General features: G+C 42.1%; 1 protein-coding gene across 1 annotated transcript in view; it reads left to right on the top strand.

Annotated features, from left to right (window-relative positions):
• FHIT (fragile histidine triad diadenosine triphosphatase) overlaps positions 1–25592 on the top strand; it is a 394257-nt gene that overhangs the window by 323538 nt on the left and 45127 nt on the right. The window lies entirely within an intron of this gene.

Raw genomic sequence — 25592 nt, 5'->3', positions numbered from 1 at the left:
CAATTGACACGTGTGTATGTGTATGGGGAGGGCAGTGGCTAAAGAAGTGTTATGGATTTCATATCTTTGCTTCGTCTGCCACATTATAGCAAATGACAGTTGATTAGGTCTTTCTATAGATCATTACCAATTGTTTTCTACCTTGCAAATGCTGCTATTACGACAAATCTATCATATCCTAGAGATCCTGTGCAGCTTGTTATTTCTGTGTGATTTATTACGCTCGCAGTAGAAATGTTGTTAGCGAACATTGGGGAAGCAGTGAATATATTGAGAAATATCAATGTATCCTCATGTTCTGGCTTGCAGTGACAGTCAGTGATCCATCTCACTGACACTTACCTTGTTAACATTTTGATCAGATGGCAAATTTGTCATTTTTCCTGGTAACAAGTATAAGTTTGTACAAGAATTGCAGAAACATGGGGAAGATAAAGAGCCCCTCTCTTAGTTTTTTCCAATGTGATGTAATCAGTAATCTTTCTGGAAAATGAAATAATTACTCTGTGAAAAAGCTTATCCACTAGAAAATGTGCCAGTGTTAGAAAGCTCAGATTTCTCTTCATTTGAAGATTGAATGAGTTCTCTTTGCAGCCATTACTGACACATTGATTAACACACCAAACCAACATGAAATGATATTATAGAACAAAGAGGTTTACAGTCAGATTTCCTCTCCTTGATTATAGTGAGGAACACAAAGATCTTGCAAGTAAAAGGGAAGGCATTATCTCTGGGAACAATGGAGTACAAAATACCACAAACACAATATTGCAAATTTCTTCTAATCCTCACACTCAAAGCTTTTTCTCAGCTGGGCTGTCGGCTCTGCAGCTCTCCTGTTCCAAAGCGTGGGCATGAAAACTGTGCTCACAACACAAGTGGGCTACACGGGGGAAATTACAGCCCCTAATGAAATGGAGCCACCTCAAAGAGCCAGTGACTCACCTGACAGCCCACAAACATGGGGAAGAGGACAAGAAGAAGAGTGGGATGGTGCCTTTGGAGATCTAGATTTGTTTGCCATCTCTGTGCATGTCATTAATAAGGGCTTGTCCGTGCAAGGGAATGAACAGTTCAGCACTGACAGAAAATCAGAGAATCAAAGAATCATTTAGGTTGGAAAATATTTCTGAGATCATCAAATCCAACCATGAACCCAGCATTTCCAAGCCACCACTAAACCATGTCCCTGAGTGCCACCTCTACACATCTTTTACAAACCTCCAGGGATGGTGACTCAACCACTTCCCTGAGCAACCTGTTCAGGGTTTGACAATGCTTTCAGTGGAGAAATTTTTCTTAATATCCAGTCTAAATAAGCCTGGACAGAGGATGTGTGTTTGACTCAAGCTTTAGTTGAGGACCAAAGCAGAATAAACCCTATACAAATAGCCCTTATTTCAGGACTTCCATGAAAGTTTCTTTCACTCCATTGTTTTTTTTCAGTTTTATCCAGTGAAAACTTAGCTGCATAATTTCAAATGGCCAGCGCCAAATGTAATCTCTCAGTCAAGATAATGAAAAAAACCAGGGGTCAAACAGTTCCTCATTTCAACCAGATAGATTAAAAAATACAGACTAGGTAGATCTTGAGAGTATTTAGATGAGATTTAAATTGAAATGATACAGCTTTCCATTCTCATCTTCACTAAATGACTTGGGAGGTCTGATCCTCTGCTGGGTTTGGTTTTATCTTGTTGCTGCTTTTCTAACTTTCTTTATAGTATTGTCAGGTTGTAATGCTGTGAATAAAGGCTCAGATTGTATTCAGAGAGCACACACAGAAGCTGAGCACTGCTTCAGCTGTGTCATTTTGGTCATAACAGCATCGGTTGGAATTGTTTAATTCTTCTGATGTTATGCATAGCAATGCAATAGTTCAGGCATCAGAGAACTCGAGGAACGAATCTTAGTGTTCTGCATCAGTTTGAGAAAGCACAATGTCATCTTCTAGAAAATCTAATTGTTGTGATATTTAGCATAGAGAAGTCTATGTGAAAGGGCAAAGTTGCATTGGCTTGTTGAATTGAATGAGTTACTGATTTTTCATTTCCGTTTATTTTCAGCATCTCTCTGAATGGCAGAAAATGTACAAGTACATATTTTCTGTAGCAGCTTCTCTTGGACTGTGCCTCTAACAAAGACACTCCTCGGGTGCCTGGCCCAGGGGAGCAGGTGGGCAGCAGCTGTTGGCTGAATTTTGAGTTGGGACTTTCAGCAGGGAGACATTGAGGTGCACCAGAGGTGCAGCTGCACCAAACTGCAGAGACCAAACAGATACAGGAATGGGGATGATGAAGTGATCAGAGACAGGAGTCAGCTCTGGAGAGGGGTAAGGGCTGGCTTTACTTCTTGAAACCAACTCTGACAGGGATCTCAGATATATTGGACCTGATGGCACAGGCTTTGTATTTAACACTCCAGCACCATAATTGCAACTTCCTGAAAACTCTGGTCACTTAGTAAGTGCTTCTTATCACTGGAAACAAAGGGTCATCATTAAAAATGAATAAAAATATGAAAATTCCAGCAAGTATTGCTGAAGAAACTTGGGCAAAACATTTTCTGAGAGAAAAGCTAACAGTGAAATAGGTGCAAGGAGAATACACAGCAAAGTAAGTTTAACAGAGCTGGTTGACAAGATATTGCTGCAATTTGTCTTTAGGATCACACAGAAAGCTGACAGATTTCACTAGGTCTTGGTGACATTCATATAAAAAAGTTTCCTAAATCACCACCTGAAATTTCAGACAATGGTTTCTGATAAAGGGATGTCAGAAAGTTTCACCTTCTGAAATTGGTGACTCATTTACCATTATCTTCATTGAACAGCTGAGATCCTTCCTTTAGGAAGAGAAATGAAAAAATATCTTAGAATGTACCATATTGCTTCCGATTCCAGAGAGGAGAAGGGAATTAATGTTGAGGATGGCGTTGCATTAATTAGTTTCAGATGCAAAGGGTTGAAAGTAAATCCCAACAAGCAGCAAGAAAGGGATTCACCAGCAGAGCAGCTGGAGGGTGGTACTTTTTTTTTTAATCAGTGTTGTTCATCAGTGTTTTGCTCCTTAATAATTAGAGCAAGATTATTAAAAAAAAAAAAAAAAAAAAAAAAGCAGATTATTGCTGGGAACTCATTTATGGCTGTATCAGGAGTTAATGTTGAACTCTAAAGGTGCTTGGCACTCTTGGTGGAGATAGCATATGGGAGTGCTCAGTGCCTGACAGTGGGGATGCAGACCACCAGCTCTGTGGTTGTGAGCACATGTGCTCCCAAGGCTGCTTGGAGTCCAATCCCACTCCTATTTAAACCCATGTGAATCTCTATTAAGCTTGCTTAGCATTAGGCTGGGCTCTTGAATTAAAAATTCTCCACTGAATACATGTAACACAGCAGAGCCTTCTCCTTCTTCTTCACCTAAGTGGCAGAACTCCTACTCTCGGGCTGTTGGCTTCTCTCTTTTGCTGTCAGTGATACAGAATTTCCTGGGCCTGAGTATGCTATTTTATCAGGTCATGGGGTCTGCTGGATTTGGCAGAAGAGTGTTTTCTCAGACTGTGTTTTATGAGCTGGCAAATTGCAACTTGTGACTCTCTTAGGAGTTTTGTTCAGTCATTTAGGTTTTACCTGAAATAGAATTTTTCAGTCAGCCCAGCTTGTTTGGGTTTTCAAAGAACAAACATGTTTGTCCTCTAATTTGCATTAAGACAAATTTAATTACTCTTGCATTTCATTTCACTACTGTGAAAGCAAAACCCAAACCAAAATAAACCAGCATCACTGATGCAGCAAGAAAGAAGGTGTTGTTTAGTAAACATCTGTGGCTTTTGATGGTTTTGGATAACTCCTTGCTGGTGCCTGGAAAACCTGGCTACAGGCTTAGAGTGAGGGCTCCATCCTGTGATAACCCAAAATTGCAGTTGCACCGTCTGGCAGTTTTGATATGCATAAAGCTGATCCACAGGCCACCTTGGGAAACAGAGATCAAAATCTCAGAGACTGAAGAGAACCAGGAAGGAGGGAAGGAGGCTCCTTACTGTGGGATGTCTGCATTCGCTGGGAGTTTTCTTCAGATTAAACACTGCTCTCATAATAAATCCAGTTGGGTGCCTCTCAGTTTCTCAGTTCAATTCCATGTCTGCTGTGCTGGGGTTTCTCCTCACCCTTGCACCTTGAGGGTGTGTACAAGATAAAAGGGAGAGGGAGCTGGGGGCTCTGGCAGAGAAGCCCTGCCAGCATTTCCAAGCAGCAACGTGAGATCAGCCACAACACAGTTCTTTGACTTCAGCTCAGTTTGCTGGGGTCTCTGGCTGACAGCACTCCCTCCCTGCTTCTGCTACTCCAACATTTATTTCACAGTAAAGGCTGTGAAATAAATTTCACAGTTTCATTTAATCATCAGTATTCTAGGACTAAAATGACCTCGTTTTTATTTTATTTGTTTTACCAGGAGTTGAAAGGTAAATATCATTTCAGTACAAAGCTGTAAGTAGCATGATTTCTGTGATTTCTCCTCCTTCACACATCCTCAGCCTTATTCGTAGATACCTGACAAGGAAGCAGCAGCAGATGTTAAAACAATACATCTTGCCAACTGCAAGATAGGCCATCATCAAAACAATGTTTTTGCCTGCAGGTTTTTTTAACTTTTATTTCTGGCATCCAGTATCAGTAGGGAGGATTTAATCTGAAGCAGAAAAAGCCTGAACAGGGTCTCCAAAAGCCAAACTTTTACCCAAGTGGGTCAGGAGAACTCTGAACTCAAATGAGGTTATAGACAGCTATTGAGTTTTGCTCATTGCAAGCTCGACAGCCCATTTAGCAGAGTTCACTGGCCCTTGCTAATGGACGTGCTGTAATGTCCTGCATCCCTCACAGCCACGAGTTTCGTTTTTAATGGATCTGAGGTCATTTTGGCTGAGAAGTCCACACACTGACTTCTTGCTAATAGTGCTTAACATTTCTATGAAACTTAGTTGTGTTTCTTAATTTCTTTATTACGGGAATATTGCACTCATGGCCCTGCTGAAATGAGGATGTAATGGATTCCTGCCTCCACCTCCAATTTTCCAGTGCTGAGCAAACCTTCCATTGGGAGAGATGGACTTAGGTTGCTGTGGGCATGAGAGGCCCACAACAACCTTACTTAGGTAGGATTCCCAAAGAACCACAAAGGGCTTTGTGGAACTACTGTGGGATTTGTGTTTGCTTTTTTGCTTTGTGATGGGCTGGCAACTCCGTAGCATGAACTGAGTGGCTGCCCATGCCTGTGTGGTATTATTTGTCTGCAAATTCCCAGATTGTCTTGTCAGAAAATCAAACCCCCATAATATACTTTAATTGCCAAGAATTATGTCAATAATTCCTTTTGCTTTGGATTTTGGGTTTTTGTTTGTTTGTCTTTAATTTTGGGGGATACCTTTTTCACTTTTTTTTTCTTGGATTTTGGAGGCTTTTTTCCACAGAATAGGAGGTCTACTTCTATCTTTGCTTTGCCAGGATCTTCTGCTTTCATTTCTATCCTGGCCTGACTTTGTTTTGCCAGAAATCTGACAGTACTTCTATACTGCAGAGTTGTTATCAAAGTGTTTTAACAGCAGGTGGGGAACACTGGTGCATCTCAGATGCCCAGTGCATAAATTGTGTCTGTAGGTGCCACAGAGAACCTGCAGATCCTGTAGGTCATGCAAAACTTCCACCTTGGTTTGGACACTAACTTAATCAGGGATTTGCTTAATATGGAAATACACAGTTTTTTCACATTTGAAATTATTTATTTGATTTTTTTTTTTTTTTTGACACTGTGTTTATTCCACTAAGATTTTTATTAGGAATTTGGTGCTTGCTTCTTTGGTGTGTTGGTGCTTGGATGAGAGCATGTTGGATTCAAAGGATATGAAGTGTGTACACAGAAAATAAGGGGTTAAGTCAGAGATGCTCACTTTTGCTGCAATTACTGGGATGGCTGCCTGCATACCCAATGAATACCCCCAGTTGGAAAGATTTTAAATAGACTGGGCTGGATACATGGGAAAAGCAGAAAAGAGTTGAACCGATGGGAGCATTTTGTCAGGATGATGGACTGAAAAATACAGCAGGTATTTTCTGCCTTTAAATGTACAAGGCTGTGTGATGCAGTTGGGCTCTCCCACCTGAGGGACGTGTGTGCCAGTTGGCACCAGACTCCCCTCTGGCTTGGCATGGCTGCCTTTCTGGGCCAGCCTCACTGAAGGAATGTGATTTGCTATGAAAAATGTGTTGATCAGGCTTGGTTTTGTGCCACCAGGCAGATTAGTGAATTGCCTTGTCTGCCTCCCATTGCTTTACTCCAGCCAGCAACATCTAAGCCTTTATGATTTTGCAGGTCTTCATTAAAAATAGCTGTTTCTATATGTGATTACTGAGCCCCATCTGGGGAGAAATGAGCCTTTCATCTGTGTATTATGAGGCCATATCTGAGCACATTGATTCCATAACAGAGTAAAATCAGACAAACTTTCTGTTCAATTGTTTTTCCAGCTCATCTCAAAGTTCTCTACGAGCCCTGTACTGTCCCCAGCACATAATGTCTGGGGTTAGGGCATTTTTTTTCTGTTTTGGTTTAATTGCTCTTTTACTGCTAAATGCAATTTTTGTAATTGCTTACATAACTCCAGGGTTTTATTTTAAATTAATCTAACTTTGCAGTCATTCTACATATGTTGCTCCTAACATTTGCCTATTATTTGGATTAATTCCACTAATTTATCACCTCTGTTTAGATATGCATTGTTTTTATAATCCTTACAACTAAATTAAAGCACACTTGTTGGGCTAAAGGCAAAGTTTGCCTCAGTAAATCAGGTGGATTTTTTTCCCTCTCTGTTACTACATATTTATTTGGACAGGATTTTTTTCTGTGTCTTTTCTGGTAGTTGGCTGTAAAATTAGCAAACATTCTAGTAAATAAATTCAAATTACTTTGATTATAGAATAAAATTAATGGATAGTGCTGGTATTTATTTTTCTTTTTTGTCAAATTCTAAAATATTTCTCAAGATTTAAACACCTAATTAGCAGCCGACTTCTTTCACCTCAGATTAGCTCTAAAGTTTGGTGGTGGCATTAGTGAAAGGAGCAGAACTCATGATTAGCTTGTATTTTTAGTTGGTCCCTGGCTATTCATCTCTTGAGTGTATTTTTAAATGGTTGGGTAGGTAAAACCTAAAAGCCAGTACAGCCTGTCCTCATAAGCAAGAGCTGTGCCATCAGGTGCTTTCTTTATGCACAGGGAAAATGGAGACATTTAATGGTGGTGCTCATCTCTCATCTTCCCATTTTCCCCACCAGTGCATTGTAAAGGCACCAAGCAAATACATAATATGGGACTTATGGGCAAATTACTTTCTTAAAGGAAAATTTCCTTTGAAAATGAGCTTCTGCTGTGAACAGGCTGTACTTCCATGAGTACAAATACAGAACCAGAAACGCTGAAGTCTTTCACTGCCTATATATTGAAGCTGTCTTTAGGGATATGGAAGAAAGGCTTTTTTTCTGAATGTGCATGAAAGGAACAGCACACAGTTTATTGTTCAACAGCCCCTGCCAAACTCTTTTTTGAAGAACACATGCATACATTTCTGGGAGTTGGCACGTGAAAAACCCTTGTGGGATATCTCTTTGGGTATGATATAGTGTTAAAATATAACAGGTACCAAGTCCAACGTTTTCTCAACTGAGAAACTCCTCCATTGATGGCGACACTGCAAACAACAAAAATGTGAGCCAAGGGTTTCTCAGATGTGCAGTGGAGCTCAGCTTTCCCACTGACTGTGAGCAGGCAAGGAGGATTCATATGGCTACAAAAGGATGCAGGCTGGATTAGTAAAGGGCAACTCACATTTTGTCTAAAATGAGGAACAGTCAGGGGTTTTCTCCTAACTGAGTGGCTGATCAATTCAGCACATGTGAAAAGATCTTTTTAAACAGAAACAAACCAATTCCCTTAGATTTCACTATTAATTGCATGTAATACACGGTGTATCTATTTTACTATAGTGTTAACATTATTGAGATTGCATATAGTTATTTTTCTTCCAGCATGAGGTGCTTTGATGATTTCTCACAAATTGCAATTTTTAATCTTAAATTGAAAATGTGTCCAGAAATTTAACTAGGCCCAGACTTGCATTGTAGAAAATAAAGAAAAGGATTGCAGCTCTCATAAACTCTTATCCATGAGTAATTATCTTGTTATGTTAAAGTGGTTCTCCTGAATATTAAAATAATTAGGACCAACGATCTCAGCAATACTTTCCTCAGATGTTGTAATTGGCAGGGGGTGTTAACTAATTAAATGTATTTCTATCGCTGGCTGGCTAAAGAAAAGGATGAAGCACTTATAATTGCTGAGATTTAGCACAAGCACTTGTTTACTACAGTATAAACACAGAGATTACGGTGTTTGTGATGGGCTAATAGCTGGAGACGGGAATCAAAACGCTCCTTCAGGGCATTTCTCCTTGCTCAAGGGGGCTGGAATCAGGGGTACTGGCAGAGGGATGGGGCTCTCCCCTCGAGCTCAGCAGTGGCTGCTGCAGTGGATCTCGCAGGATGGGTCCCAAAGCGCTGGGAATTGGGCTGGAGGGAAAAGGCACACATCTCTCAGAAAGCCTGCAAGGGCTGAGCTCCTGATGGAAAGGGGCTGGCAGGTCAGCCAAGGCATCCATCCACCCCTGAGCAGGGTGTGTGTACCAGGGCTGGGTTAAGCACCTGCCCTGTGTGCTGTATCCCTGGGATCCCATTCCTGCCCCATGGGATTGGGTTGGTCTGTGCTTCCTCCTCTCTTCTGCAAAGAACCACTGCTGGGGTTGCTTTCTCTTATTTAAAAAGTGGCCCTTTATCTCTGCCTTTTTTTTTTTTTTTTTTTTAAAGTTCATAGGAAAGACTTTAAAGAAAAATCACTCTAAAATTGGCTATTGTCTGATCTCTGAAGTAATCAATTTTGGATTCAGCCCCCTATAACAGTTTGACATTTCAGGGTCAGCAGAACAACTTTCTGGCAGATTGAAAAGCTGTGTTTCTGGCCCCAGGGTAGATTAGAGTAAAACTGGGCCAAATAAAATGAGGTTTCAAAGCATCTCACTTCCATTTCGCTGCAGTTGGAAAAGGCACTGAGGGCTGTTTACAGGGAGCACAGATGCCAGAAACCTTGCCTCTTTCCATGCTTCCCTGTCTCCATTTCCCCACTTGTGCTTCCTCCTCTCCTTTTGGAGCAATCCCAGGCGCAGCCGTCGCTGCACTGGAGTGACCCAGCACGGGCTGGATCAGTCACAGCTCCTCTGCAAAGCATCCCTGAAATGCACAGGAGGGACTGTCCCCTTGGAGAGGTGGGACATGAAAGCAGGGAGGTGCATCCCCCATGCCCAGCGTTTCCCTGCTTCCTCTCCTCCTCCATCCTCCTTTGCTTCCTTTGCCCCTCCTCTCCCCTACCACTCCAGCTTTGTTCTCCTCTGTTTTTTTCATTCTCCTGCCATTCCTTCTTGTATTCTCTGCCATCCCTCAGTCCACACTCTCATGACAGCACAGAACAGCAGCAGTCTTTTCCCTCACTGGGGGGAAGCTGGAGCCCATTAGCTGCCTCAGCCAAAATCCACATCCCGTGCTTGCTGCTTGCTTTTAGCCTCCTTATCAATGAAAATTCAGTTCACTGGGAAGGACATATGTTTGCAGCCCCACAGCTGGTAGGTACATGTGTAGCAGGAGCGTGTGCCAAGGTTATATAGACACATGTCACTTTTATCCCAGAATCCCATTTGGTGCCTGGGAACATCTTCATGCAGTAATGCTGTGGAGGTCATTATTGCTCCCTGTAATCCTCCATGAAGGTTTTCCATTTTCATTTATACACAGTAATAAAATACACATCTCAGCATCAGGCATTAGGATTAGTACTGACAAGGCTTAAGCTGAAATGTTTTAAGGATGCATTTCCAATGTGGATAGAATAGCTAGCACACAGCATGCAATTATGCTGGCTTCATGGAGGGTAGGATTTATGCTTCAGCAGTGTTCATATCACAGTGACACCAACAGCATAAAAGGATTTTTTTTAAAGAAAATGAAGATTGAATTAATTTTTTCCATTGTAGTACTAATCTAGTGTTATTAATTTATTTTAAGTTTCTAATGTTGATAAGCCACCAGAAGTGTGAAGAGAAATGCCCTTTCTAATTTCATCATCTCTTCTTTATTTCTTTGAGGAAGCTGAAATCCTGGGAGGCTACAATGTGGGGTTGGCTGGCTGTGCTCAGAGCAGGGACTGGTGTGTGTGATGGCTCTGGACAGAGCTGCCTGGGGACAGAGTGAGTGCCTGGGCAAGCCCCTGAGCCTGCTGTTCTTTGCTGATGCAGATTTGAGCTCTTGTGCTTAAGTGTCATTGCATCCAACAGGGCTCCAGCCTGTTGCTAAACGTGTGTGAGCAGGAGGATGTGCCTGGCTGACCTGGAGCCTGTGCATTTAGAGCCCAGCTGCACCTGCTGCAGGCAGGCAGGGTGCACATCCCCAGTGGAGATCACAGCCCCTGAAGCAAGGGCTGCACCCAGGGGAGAGCACTGTGGGCAGGGAGAGCTCACCCCCTTCCTGTCTTCCATCTCCCCTGAGTCACAGCCCTGTTTTAGCAGCCAGGAGAAAGCTGTTCTCTCCCTGTCATCTCCTGACACCTGCTTCTCCTCTCCCTCAGCTGGAAGGAATAATGTAATAATCCTCTGGAGCATCCTTGGAGGATGCATAAAGACTGGATGAATTGGAAAAGAATGGGAGATGCTTCTGGTGGCTGCTTCCACACAGCCAATGGGTGTGACAGTCCTCATGCTGCTGCCCCATGGCCAAAACATGGGGTAAAACCAGGGTCAACCCAGAAACACGAGGTGCATTGCCCCAGAGGGAGTCCTGCCTCCTGAAAATTCGGGTCACACATCCCAGTCCAAGCAACAGAAGGCTTTAGATTGCCCCTCCCCAATCCCTGCATCGTGGAGGAACAGCTGGCCTCATAACAAAACATAAATTCTTAGTGCAGAATGAATGAAAAGGAGCAAATGGATCCATTACAGGCAATCATATTTTGCCCAAATTTTTCTGAGAGCCCCTGTTACTGAAGTGAAGGAGCCTGGCACAAGCATGGTCACTAGGTTTTATATTCACTTCTGGATTCTGGCCATTCCACACTACAATAAGCACAACTGGAGCCCAGCAGGTTCAGGCTGCTTTTACATTGCTAGATTTACAGTTGCTGGCATACTGGAGATATGAAGAATTGAGAAGCAATTTCATATATTGCTGTTGCCACTGCTGGCAGTTCCCTGCCCTTCAAGATATTTGTTGTGATAGTATGGAACCACCCCCTCTGAAGGATATATATTTAAAAAGCCCAAGGTGCTGAAGGAATGCTGTAGCTCAGTGTGCTTGCCAAGGTTTTAATAAACATCATATATATTTAGTATATATGTCATTATTTTCTGTTCTCTTTTTTAATTTATAATTGGGATCTAATCGCAGCCTTAAATGTCTCTTTATGTTAGCAGAAATAGAAAAAAAATTGCTCAGCCTGTCATAAGAAGGAAGGCAGATGCAAGGAAACCTAAGTTTGTGGTATTAATATTTCTCTCCTGACTTCCCCATCTTTGGGGTGAAAAGATGCTATTTGCTTCCTTGCAGGATAGGTGCTAAAAAAAAAGGCAAAACTTAAAGACCTGAATTGACCATCCTTAGACACCCCTCTATGAGTACCTGCCCCTGACAATGTGACAGTGCTGGGCACTGAAACTGCCTGAAAAATAGTGTATGCTGGGGAAAGCCAGCCAACAAACAGCTCTGGGGCACCTCCCCTTGGCTTTTGTACTGAGCATGTCCCAGTGAGACCCAGCAGCTGCACTGAGCACTGCACCAGTGCAGTAGCAGCAGCAGCTGTAAGTGGCAGCTGCATAGTGCCTTTTGCAAAGCCCCAGGCACTAGTGTAATATTTTATGGCTGGTGGAAATGCAGCCACTGAAAAGCCAGAAAAAATGTGTTTCAGATGTTGTCTCAAGTCAGACACCTGAATAGTGCCAAGTCTTGTTGCAGCTGGTGAATCAGGCCTCTGAGTGACTTCCTCAGCTCTTAGGCTCATCTTCCACCAGAGCATCAGCGCTGTTATTGCACTGTGATGTAGCCAGTTTGTGGTCCAGCATTGTTTGTTTGGGGTAGGGCAGCTCCCAGGCCCTGGAGGGGCTGAGGATGTCAGCCCTGTGTGCAGGGCAGGAGGCAGGGCCAGCCTGGCTCTGCAGGAGTGCTGGCACTGTCCCATCACAGCCCTGCACGCTGTCCCCTGTGCTGCTGCTGCTCTCCTGTGCACTTCTCTCGTGTTCTTGTCCATTTGGGGGCTGAGATGAAATGCCTCCCAGTGTAGATGAGAGCAGTTTCTGTAACTGGAGGAATGGGGGCACACACACATCCCCTGAGCTGGGCAGAGTGTTGGTGCTCACAGCTCTGACACCCCATAGGAGCTGCCAACATCCTGCTTCCCTCAGACACCATTTCTGTGGATTTCAGGAGGTCATTCCTCCCACGGTACCCAGACCCCAGTGTTGGGAAGGATGAATAACTATAATTGCCTGGCAAAAGATTTACGATAGTACAGCCAGGATGAAAACAATCCCCCCTACTGGCTGGACAATACCCTTACCTACAAATAAGTCTCAACCCCAAAATGTACAGTTCATCCCACACCTGTAACCCTCCCCTGAAACATCAAGTGTTTGTAACCCCATTGGCCCGAGCCTTGTTCCAACCCACCTTGAAGCCCCCTGATAAGGGGTCTCTGAGGGGCCAGACGCCCTCTTGGATCTTCCCCCCTCTTAGAACTTCCACCCTCTCCTGGAGCATCCTCTCTACCCTTTGTCTCTCCCCTCAAACCTATCCTCTCAAACCTTGCCATGTGCTGCATCTGGCAGCTCCAAGCAAGACCTTTCTCCATCCCTAATAAACCTGATATCCCAAGAGCAGCCTTCAGAGATCTCTCGTCTCCATTCATCCAAACCGTCCTGGAGCACAGCCTTCCCACACCCCAGGGCCTCTGCTCTGCAGAGCTCCCTACATAAACCCAAGCACAGGAGCAGAGCACTGTTGATCATGCATCTTCTGAAATTTAAGAATCAAAAAGCACATTATCATTGCAATTCATAGTAGTGCCCTACATGTCAGCTTGTGGGACAAAGGAAATCTGTGAGGAATACGAGATAGCAGGTCCCTAGCAGAATGAATGTTTTCCTGGTATAAAAATTTTTCGTGATGAAATGGTCTCATGTCTGAGCAAAATCATTGTATTGCCCAAGCTGTTGTCAAAAACTTTTATGCATTGACTGCTTTTTCCACTAGATGATATTTACACTTCTCCATTCACCCCATTGATCTTCATTTTTGCAGGAAATTTTTTGGGGGTAAAATACAACCTTTTTTTTTTTTTTTTTTTAAGGTAAACATCCAAGAATTGTACTCGAGGGAAGATATACGGGGTAGACGTAGTGACAACTTAATAGCCTGTAGTATATCAGATGTCTTCTGTGCTGCCATCTTCTTGGGGAAAGTATTTCTATTCTATGCATTAAACTATGCACATAGAAGGCTGTATAAACTCCCTCATTTTTTTTCTCTTTGAGGAATAAGCATTCTTGGCACTGGCAGAATGTATGTGGTGTACAGGAGCTTCACAGCTCCTCTCCTGCAGGAAATAGAATAAAACATTTATTCCATTGCTCACACATTCACAACAAGCCTGTAGATTAACTGTCCTTTCACAAAATACTATTTACTAGTTTCCTAGAAAGGACATTATTTCGTTGATTTAGTTTCTATTTGGTGTGCTAAAGAAATCAAATTTCCATATGGAAAAGTATACACAAAGGATATGACCTTTTAAGTTTAGCACAGAAAATAACCGAATGGATGTAATTAATGTGCCATATAAATGCCAACAACAACATTAATGCACCATAAAATCAGGACAGTTAAAATGATATAGTCTGGAAATGAAAAAGTTAACTTTCTGGTAGCTTCATTAATTTGCTCACATAGTATTTCAGTGAAAGAAGCACAATCTCCTTATCTGAAGAAGAATAGATATGGAATGAGAAAATGTATTTTTGTTAGGAGAAAGCTGGATCTTGCTTAAGGCTTGACCAAACTCCTGAGCTGGCAGCCCTACTTATGCAGTTAGTATCATTTTTCCAGTGCTTATACCCTTTAATTTTTCCCTAAACCCTTCTGATGTCTCAGATGCAAAGCCTTTCGATACCTGTAGGTCTGTCAGCAGTAGTGTAGTAAAATACTTGCATTGCCATAGTTATACCACTGCAATGTATCTTTTTCTAGACTAAACATTTTTCTTGAAGTTGCTATCTCATACAGAAAATTTCCCTGTCATGTTCATAGTCCAATATCCTCCTGTGGGTAGAGTCTTCACAGGGGATAAGTGCTTCCTAACGTTCAGATGGGCAGCTTGTACCTGACTTTAACAAAGAGGTCTCCAGGGGAAAAAGCCTGAGTTTGTTTTGGTTTTTTTTGTTTTTTGTTTTGTGGTGGTTTTTTTGGGGGTTTTTTTTGGGGTTTTTTTTTTTTTTTTTTTTGTAGTTCTAAAATGCAAAAATAGCAGCCAAATTGATACCTAAACTTTCCAGCAAGGGGTATACAGTGGGGCAGGGGTCAGACAGACAAAATTAGGTCCCCACAACATGGGAATGCTGCTCAAGAGCTGAAACTTCATTGGAAGTGACTCTGCCACCTCTGTGCTGGGGGCTGGCAAATGCTTCCCACCACTGCAAGGGTGTGATGTAGCTGTCACCACAGGCATCTGTCCAGCTGTTCCAACCTTGGGTTAGTTATTAGAGGTGAAAGAAACAGTGGAGAAAAGAGACAAAGCTCTAGCCTAAAATAAGAGGGGATCTATTCTTCCCACTGTGTGTGCCCAGCTCTCATTAATAATGAAATGTTAATGATAGTTATGTGTTCACATCAAAGGCAGAGCACAGCCTTTCATCTCACTTAAATCTTATTCAAATAATTAATGGAAGTAGTTGTCTATGAAAAAAAAATATGAAGAAATTCCTTTGTAGAGCATTTCAAACTTTGCTGCCCCTGGGGAGCAGCTCCTAGAATCGAGGATGCTAACAAATTGCATTTAAGTGGATCTGTCCCTGCTTTCCACCAGCCTTGACTGCATTGCCTCCTAAAAAACTGTGAAACGTTATTGGCATTGCAATAGATAATCCAACCAAAATCAAATAAAAAATCCCTGACAAGGCCTATGTTATGAAAATAATCATAAATCTTCTGCTGTGGTAGCTATGTGTACCAGCATTAAGCATTCTCTTCAGGCCTGTGTCAACATAAAAAAAAAATGGGGGGAAAGATGTCATCTGAATTTCTGGTATCTACTCTGCATCTATTGTCTTGTGTGCCTGGTCCTGCCCAGCACAGCCACTGCCCCTTGCTTTGGTCACGACCACAGGTGTGGAGCAATTCCCCTGGAGAAGCAAAGAGGGATAAGCCCAGTCCCCAGTTCTCATCAGCTGCTATGAGTGCCAGCCTCATTTCTGGTGGCTTTTAGACTTCTGCAAAGGCTGACGTGGCCCCTGCAGCTGGGGAATTCTCTCTGGGAATTCTCTCTGGTGTTTGTTGCAGGGTTGCTTCTGGTGGTGCTGCCCCAGGAATGGAGGTGGGAATATGAGCCCAGCTGGGCTGGTGCCCCATCTCTGGAGTACCACATTGCTTATCCCAGCTACTCCAGCCTTGGGAGTCAGGGAAAGCTCTTCATGGGCAGCAGGATGCCAGGATTGCAAGAAGGGGCTTGAAGGAACTGCCTGCTCCTCACAACCCTGACAACACCGACACAATTTCTGCTTCTCCAGAAGCAGAAATTTCTTCTTTCTCCACTCTGCCTTGCATGATCCCCAGTCCAAGAGAAACTCCTGAGACACAGCACAAATATTGATTTCAGGAAGAAAATTTGCTCAGTGTTTTGGTTGCTATCTAGAGCCCTCCCTACCATGGGTCTGTGCTGTGTGTACAAAGCTGGAGCAAACAGCGTTTGCTGGAGATGCAGGGACACAGCCTGCCAGGAAATGCTTCCTTGGATATTCATGGGATAATTACTCTGAAAATGATGCTGGTGTGGATAATGTCTGTAACAGAAAGTAGTGTCCAGGGGCAGCAGTTTGGTACTTTGGCATTAATTTATCTATAGCATATGGATCCCTGCCATTTGCAAACCATGGCTCCTTTAATCTGTGACTTCCTCAAAAAAGACCTTGAAAGTAGAGGACAGTAATATATTTTAGAACTTTAGAAATCAGAAAGTTTTTTTATACATAGATGTGCGCCACAGAAGTGCCTATAAATAGATATTAAAACGTGCAATTTATAGCCTATCATTTCATGGCCTTTCAAGGCTAGAAATAAAGCCATATTTTACTGTGAAAATAAGATTTGTAGTGTTCCATGGCTTAGAGCTCCTGTTACTAACCCTGATGGGCTGCAAGATGTTGGACAAGACACTTGTCACAGGTCTGAAATATATATATGAATATATCTACATGAATATATATATATAAAGTATCTATGGGTGTATATAAATCAGGGAAAATGATTATGTTTCTACCAGTAAATGAACAAATTAAGAGATTGTAAGATAACTTGGTGGTGCCTGGGGGAAATACTTCCAGCGAGAGTAATTTTTATTCCCCAGCAGTGGTAACAAAGGCAATTAATCCATTCTCCCCAGCAAACGAAGTCAACGGCATCGTAACCTCCTAACAGTGCCCCAAGGTGAAATGAGCTCTCTTCGTGCACTTCTGAAATAGTTCTGAAGGTGCAACTCCTGGGGCAGTGCCCAGGGGTCCTGCCTGGAGGATCTGGCTCCGAGGTTGGCTCCTCCTGATGGGATGTGCTCACTCCAAGCTTCCTGTGGGAAGGAAGAGCTGGCACGGCTGCAAAGCAAAAAATTAATGAACAAAATGAGGGACCAAATAAGCAAGGGGCTCAGTTTCATCCTTAGACTTGTTTCTCATTTGTCTCAGAGTGTTTCACGGGGCTCAGTGATGTGTTATATTTGATACAGAAACCTCAGCTTGTCCTGATGGCAGGGGAAGGGGTTCCTGGGACATGCTACTTGAATTAGATGCCTAAAATCAGACTTGCTGTCCTCAAACTTCCTCCTGCTCCTGATTATGTGGATGCCTCCACAATCTTTAGACCCAGTTTTCCTTATAAAAAGATTAGGATTTGAAAGAATGTGTGAACAAGATATAGATGAGCTGCTAAAATTTTAGTAAATAATTTAAATAACTTATTCAATATATATAAAAAATAAATGACCAGCAACAGTATCCCTCTTTTAGCATTACATATTTATTAAAACAATTTGGAGATGTAAATTATAATCAGTCATAGGTATGTGCCTAACCCTGAATTTTAATCTTAGCTGTTCCATCCTCCCAAATTAATTTTAAAAATGTATAATTTTTTTTTTTTGTAATCTAAATCTAGCAAGAATTTTTATTCAGAAATGTTTTAAAATATAACTGCCGTGTACCAAACCAGGATTGCAAATGAGATTCTGTCTTTAGCTAAAGCATAGTTTCTGACCAGAGCATTTATTTTGGTGAGATGATAGTTGCACAAGAGCAAAGTTCACTGTAACCTTGTACAATGTAATAGTTTTTGAAAAACATATTCTTACTAATTAAAAAAGACTGGTCAAGAAATTAATTTGAACTGTAGAAGAACTGAGAATTACTGTGCTGCAGTTGGTACACACAACAAAGATGGGAAATTGCAGAAGAAACCAAAGATATTTTTGATATATTGAAATTCAGCATCCATTGTAATCTTCCTACCTTTTTCTTCCCAGAACTCACAGTTTTCTATGAACAGAACTTCCTCTTGGGCATTTGGCATTTATTATATTTGGGCGCAGTACAGCACTGAACTTTTTGGATTTAGGGAAATTTCAGTGAAGTCCATTAAACCAGACAGCTTCAGGAGAATCTGCAGGACTTCTCTGGGAAGGCAGACTGAACAGGTTAAGGTCCTCTGGCTGGAAAAGAGAAAAATAAATAAACATATCTCAAAAAAATCACAGGACAGCATGGAGAGGGTGAGTAGGAGAGGGTTATCCACTATTCCCCTGAAGATAGGACAGGACATGTGGTGGAATTCTGAAGCAGTATATTCCATACAAATTCCAGAATTAGGTGATGCATTATTGAGCTGTGAAGGGCAGGAGCAGTTTTGGAGACATGCTGGATCTCCTGGCTCTGCAAGTGGCAGGGGGATGGCTGCGACTCCCATGGTGGCGAGGGCTCACATTGTCACCCTGAGGAGCTGAGCAGCTTTGGCAGAGTGCTGGCGATGGCCATGCTGGGGCCTCAGTCTCCTTCAGCTTTGGAGAGTGAGAAAACGAGCCCCCCAAATTGCAGACTGATGCCCAAAATGCTGTCTGCTCATTTTAGAATGTTCTGTGGCAGAGACTTAGTGCCTGGACTTGGGGGGAAGTCCTTGACTCTCAGATAATGAGTGCTGTCAGGGAAGCAAAGGGTTAAATCTGGGGGGGGGGGGGGGGGGGGGGAATATACACAAAATCCAGACTTTTTTGTTAATAAGCTCCATTAAGCCTGGGAGAAGAAGCAAAGCAGCCTCCTGAGGGGAATTTCAGTCACACATTTGTCAGAGCTGGCAAGGACGGGCGCGGGTTTGGCAGGAATGTGTCCGCAGGGGAATTGCTCCAGGTTTCCCCTGCCAGGCTGGCACACGAGGGACCTGCTCATGTACAACAGAGGTGCCCCGTGTTTGTCCTCTGAGGGGATCAAAGTGCCCTGACCGGCAAGGGAGGGGTTTGCATTGAAACATTAAATTAAAAACTTTGCAAATTACAGGCACATTTTCAATTTCTGACCTCTTAGGTTAGGGTACTTGCTCTGAGACTGCCTCATTAACTGCAATAACTCAGCCTCTAGGATCTCTGCTGTTTGATGAGGCAGATATCCTATCTTTCCTGTAATTTGGGAGAAGATACGTGCCTTTTTTTTTCTTCCTGAGGGCTGAGGTCCTCTAGTGTTAGACTGCATCTGAATTTCACTGTAATGTGGGAGCTCAGCAAAGCCACAGGACTCTGCTCACTGGATGATTGGTATCTCATGGCTTCAGAATGTTTATTCATGAAGCTAGACATTATGAAAAAAGGTAGATGGCAAAGGGATGTATTTGTTGGTTGGAAATTTCCTAGCAAAATCTTCAAATTTAGAAGTTTGTCTCTAGGTGATGGAGTGGCAGTTTACTCTCATTTGGATGCTAATGGTTGCTCTTCCTCTTTCATAATTTGCATGGAAATCCTGACAGGTTTGTGTTAACAGTTACTGTTAAATTTTTTTCTCTAAAGCAGGACTACTTCTGTCAAAGAGAATTTAGTTTAGAAAACTTCATCCTCACACACTATGAGCACAACTCATTTCCTCACCTCCAGATGTATTTCTGTGTGTACATGCAGTTGGTTATTGAGGGGTGTGGGGGATGTTTTTATAATTTTTATATATTGGGAAGAAAGGCACTAAAGGGATGAAATATACCTTTAAACTGGCAGAGCAGTATCTAGAAACTTTCCATAGTTATGTCTTTTCGAAACTTGTGGGAAAAAAAAGTACTGGAAGGAGAGGATGAAAAATTAATCTCTGAAAGTGCAGCAGTACCAGTAGTGGGTAAAGCAGGCCTGGGAGACAAAAGCTCTTACAGTTCACCAAGAAGGACTTTCTTTGTACTGAAGAACACAGCTCACAAGTCCACAGAAATGTCTTAGATGTATGAAGTTAAAAAACCAAAACAAAACCCCTCATGTATTTCTGGATGCCGTGGGAGAAGCTGCTTCCAAGGGGTGAAGACTTGCAGCACTGACTGCAAAGAGGAGAACAGAAAATGGACTTGAGGCTCCCAGAGCCACAATCCCACTTGGAGGGGGAGCAGGAAGAGCCTGGTCCAGCTGAGATGAAATGAAAATGCAAAATTAATCCAGGACTAGACTGTGCCTGCTGGGATGCAGGAGCAGGCTCCAGTGCCTCCCCTGCTGAGCCATTGACATCAGGGGCAGTGTCACCATTGTCACAGCTTGGGGATTCATTCCCAGCTGCTGCTGACCTTCCCAAGGGTGGCAGGGCCAGCTGTGCCCATCCCAGCACTGCTGGGGTGCTCCACCATCCCCGGGTGTCCCCAGACCTGCTGGTTCCTTTGGACATCCCCATCCTGCAGAGTGTGGCTGGAGCTCCCAAGATGTGACACTGCAGTGGCACATGGTCAGTGCCTCTGTGCCTGGTTGTTAACCCTGTGCTCAACTTTTTAACCTTAAGAGCAGACCTGCTCTCAATTTTCCCTATTGAGCCGTGCCTGGGTTCTTCCAAAGCATGACGTTTGTGCATGTGGATTTAAATTATTGTCCTCCCCACCCTCAAATAAAACTGACAGCTGAATAAGGACCCCTAAGAAACATGGGATATGTAAATAAAAGAAAGTTCACTGCAAGCAACCAGGGCATCTCTTGGTCAGAAAGCAAAGAAGGAGCATGGGGCTGTTGAGTTAACTGTGTTTGTGAAGGCAAAGGAAGTAACTTTCAAAATACTTTTCCTCAGTTTTAGCTCAGTGCCTTTTTTTCCATCATCATTATTTCCCCAGTGCTGTTGAACCTGTGGTCCTTCTGATACAGCTGTATTGTTTTACCCCAGACTATTTCCTCACAGCCAGTTCCATGGCAGTAAATCTTTATTCACTCAGAGTATGTTTCACAGTGGATGTCCCAAGCATACCCAAAACCCATAAAATTCTGAATTTATTCAAATATTTTTGTTCTTTCATGTTTGCTGCCTGTAAGTGAAAATAGCAAGAAAATATCAAGCATGCATGGTGAATGGGGTACCTGAACTCCCCCCCAAAAACAACCCCAAATTTTCACTTGATGCTAAGAGCTGAAAAGACAAATAATAAATTTACATGTTCTAATCAACGTATTTTTACTTTGCAGATATTCTAAAGACTAATTAAGATCCGAATTTAGCTGAGCAACTTAATAAATTATTAACACTTCTGTTTAGATGCATAATTTATATATAAATGGAAAAAGGGATTTTGTGATGCAGTTTCAATTTTAAGTGCAGTCTCTGTGTATATGCTGTGTTGCTATCCATTTTAAAAAGGAGCTTTGATAACCATGATTAATCCATGGCTCTGCACTAAAGCTTTTCTCCAATCTCATGTTTTTGCAAATAGTTAAGAAAATGTACAAATCTTGAGAGAGACAGAGAATCATACAAGGTGCAATACAACCTCACCATCTCAGAGAGACAGATTAGGATTTATAAACTCTACAGCTGCCAGGATAAGAGTGAAGGGAATGAATATTAAATATATGAAGCCAATGCCAAAACAGAATGGAAGGTGTGAAGTCTGCAAACATATAAATCAAGTTTTTCTCTTGGTGGATAAATTCTGTTGCAAGAACACCCAAATTCTGGATGTTCCAACAATCTTTGCTGCAATATTGTTTGTGAATAGATGATGGGCAGCATGATGGAAATGGTGTCAGACTAAGCTGTGACTCCAGTAGTAAGAGAGGAAGGCTCCAAGAGAAAAAATAAATCCAAGTTTGAATGAAAAGAACAATGAAAGCACTGATAGCAGAAGCAGTGCTTGGAGGACATGTCAATTGACAAATGAATTCCTGAAATTTTTAAGGAGTTTCAGGATCCTTAGCAGCTGAGCAGTGCTGCAAAGATGTATTGGCAATTCTTTGCTGCGTGGCAGCCCCGTGTGGAGAGCTGCAGTCTGATGGAACAAGGCACCATCCCCTGCATGCAGAGCTGGGGCTGGGATCTCTCAGGGGAGAACCAGCATTAGGGTCACTGAAGATGAGTTTAGGGCTAGTGAAAGACGTAAATTTGGGAGGAGTATGGGATTCTGTAGGGGTGGAATTGAGGTTACTTGGAGCTGCAGCAGGCTGCAATGTTTCGGCAGTGCAGAGCAGAGGGGCACTGGCCCAGGGCTTTTGGCTCAAAAAGGCAAAATTTAGACAGCAGCTGAATTCAAAACTACACCTAATGTCATGCTGAAGTTTGCAGAAGCTATGGCAAGTTCCTGTGCAGATTTGGGAGAATGAAACAATAGAGATTATAGGCACATTTGTCTGGAAAGAGGCAAGGTCTGAGAGGAAATGGATGGTGAAACTGAGCTGGTTATGAAGGGCAGTGGAGCTGCCTGCATGCAGACCTGCAGGAGGGTGACTGCTAAAATGGTGAGATTTTTAAAGATAAACCAGAAGAAAATGCAGTGAGAAACTCAGTGCTGCAGCTGACTTACCAGCTGATGCACTGCTCCTCGTGCAATGTCTACAGGAGCATCAGAATACAGGGAGAGAACAGAAAAATCTCAAGATGGAAGGAAACAAGGAGTTTTAAATACTGTATGGAAACATTTGTATAAACCCCAGATATCTGGTGAGCTTGGAGAAGGCTCTGAGGAGATCTAGCAGCTTTACAGTACCTAAAGGGGCCACAAAGCTGCAGATGGACTTCTCATAAGGGCTTGGCGTGATAGGACAAGGTGAAACACCCTTAAACTGCAAGAGGAATCCAGTTAGGTAATAACGAAGAAATTATTTGCTCTGAGGGTGATGAGACATTGGAATATGTTTCCCAGAGAAGCTGTGGATTTCCCATCCCTGGAAGTGTTCCAGGCCAGGTAGGATGGGGCTCTGAGCAGCCTGGGCTAGTGGGAGGTGTCCTTGCCCATGGCAGAGAGTGGACTGGATGATCTCTAAGGTCAATAATAAGATTAAATAAAAATTTGAAAAGATAAATGTTTGGTATAAAATGGGGTGGATTTTCATTAGCCCATGCCAAATTTGCCTCAAGAGATGAGAGAGTGCTGAAATATTTCCTGTGCCTGACGCTCTGGGCAGGATCCGCGTGCTCAGCAGGGCTTGGGGACACCCCGGGAATGCTGCAGCTGCAGCTGAGCTCTGCAGGGACAGGGCTGGGGCTTCCCGGGGCTGCAGAAATGTGGAAATGCACTTTACCTGCACCTGCAGCAAGTTCTGAAAGCTTAAAGTTTGGAGTGATCTCTCTGTAAATCAGATTATACCCACAGCCCTGTATCCTGAAGGAGACACTCTTGTTTCTGTGATTGATAGGCAAGGGAGATTATTCCTTCTGATGCAGGCTTGCTATTAGAAGAGCAGCTAAAGATGGTAATTTTTTAATCCCCTTTCCAAAAAAACTTCAGAGAAAGCAGACTTTTTTTTTGTTTTCTGCTGTGGTATTGTTATATCAAAGAGATTATCTTGAGCAAAACGGATTTACTTTTAATAGATCTGCCCCAATACTGCTGCAAAGTTTGGGGATTCAGAAACTGACAGCTTCTGAAAATTGCATAGAAAATACAGGATTTTGGGGAGTGCTTGTTAATTGAGTGTTCTGGGTATTCTGCCTTGTAGGCTGAAAATCAGCAAAGCCACACTATCACACACAGAGATTTAAATTGTAACTTTGTCAGTAAAGGCCTCCAAACCACGCTAAGGATCAGTTCTGATTTGGAACTAAAACATAATTGCTACAAAAATACTTTATTCTAATATAAATATTCTAATTTATTGAAAATAATAATTTTTACAATTGGATTGTTGAATGAATATCTTTTCAAATGGAAGCTGTTACTTTTCCCATTGATAAACTGCATGTTTAAATGTTCATTTGCTAATATTTTTCTGATACTCTTGATTAATCTGTTGCAACAAATCTAATATTGGTACTTGACTTGTTCTTTAATCTTATTTTTAGGCATTTAAGTAAGGGAATGTATCTCCATAAATGCCTATTACCCTGAATTTTTTTTTGCCTTAAAGAACTCACAACAAGTGCCTAAGCAGATTTCCAGGAGAAAAAATGCAAAAAATATGCAGAGCACTTATATAGGGGACTTTCTTGGAGTTCACAACTGACATCCTATGGTCCAACTCATTATTGGGAAGTTAAAATCCAGAGGGCATTTCCCAATTCTCTGTTAGTCAAAAAAGAAAATGTAACTCCATATTGATTTTCTTTCCCTTTAAACAGGGCTGTGTATAAGCCTGTGTAATGGAATTCCAGTGTTAGGTGCTAACGGATGAAAATTCTCTGTTTGACCTCCTGTAACATACTTAGGAAAGCAAAATGGAATAGCCTAAAAACATGGAAATAAAAATGGGCAGAGTAACTTGAGATTAAATTGATGGTTGTAAAATAAAATTATTTTTCATATGCCTTTTCTGACATCCCTCCAATCTGAAATATTACAGGGGGTAATTTTTTTTTTTTTTTTTGGCTTCATTATGTGCTGCCCAGATTGCAGCTGGTTGCAAAATTATGCACTGATAGAAATAGTGTTTGAAGATGCACTCTAGGAAACTTCATCACCTTTATCTGGTCTTTTGGGTATTTCCATCATTGTTTTCACTTTGGAGTTGAAATGGATACTGACTCCATTAATTATTAATTGGGAGGAGAAAGGAGAGATCTGATTTCAAGTTTTTCCAGGCTGATTTGGGATGTATTTTCAACCAATGTCAAGCAAGCTTCCATCTTGCACTAATGCAGGGTTTTCTCTTAATTATTTTGCATCAATTGTTGCATAAAGTAGCTAGTATTTTATTACACTTATTTTGTAGTAACAATAAAAGACGAGATGAATGCATTAGCTGCATTATTTTGTGAAATAAGAAAATACATTTCCTTTCTCAGAAAGACTCCACCCAAGCATCCTGCAACATGCTGTGGTTTAAATAAGCAGGCTGCCCATGTCAGTCCACCTCACTGAATCAGAAAATGGATTTCAAGCAAATAAAATGCCACTCTTGTTTCTAGCAAGACTTGAAAGCTACAGTTTTATTTAGCTGTAAATTTATTGAAGAAAGATTCCTTTAATATTTTATGACTCTAGTGGATTAAACCTTGTATAAATCAACAAATTAGCAGTCACACTATATTTGCATTGAGAAGAGGGCTGGGGAAGGTGAAGGCAAGATTACTCCTTCCTGGCAGGCTGACCAAACTGGAGAGCTAAATTGAATGACTTCAGCATGCTTAGAGCAATGCAGAAAGTGCGGTGAGGATGATAAATAATACACACTGGCTGCAGCTAAAGCAGGTGCAAAGTAGCAGGATTTTCATTCTTCTTTGAAGTTTTCTTTTACTCCCCCTTTGGAGTGGATCAAAGGTATCTCAGTTTTGGGGGTTTCTTTGGGAACTCAAAATCCGTGACATGGTGACTTCTAAGCAATTTTTTCTGCCCTGATATATATACATCTCTAGTCAAATTTTCAATAGTGTTGCTTGCAACAGCTGGCCAAAAAAGAATTCAGTCTCCTTAAAATATTCAGAGGCACTATGCCTTCTCATAATTCCTCAACTTTTTTGTTTGTTTGTTTACATAAATAATTTAAATCAGGAAAGAAATGCAGATAGATGAAAACAGGTGCTCCAAGTGTGGAGTGGGCATTGGGGACTGA

The sequence above is a fragment of the Lonchura striata genome, chromosome 12 (genome assembly GCF_046129695.1).
Source record: "Lonchura striata isolate bLonStr1 chromosome 12, bLonStr1.mat, whole genome shotgun sequence".
Taxonomy (NCBI): Eukaryota; Metazoa; Chordata; class Aves; order Passeriformes; family Estrildidae; genus Lonchura; species Lonchura striata.
The sequence above is the reverse complement of the archived record's forward strand: the minus strand, read 5'-3'. Positions and strand labels throughout refer to the sequence as shown.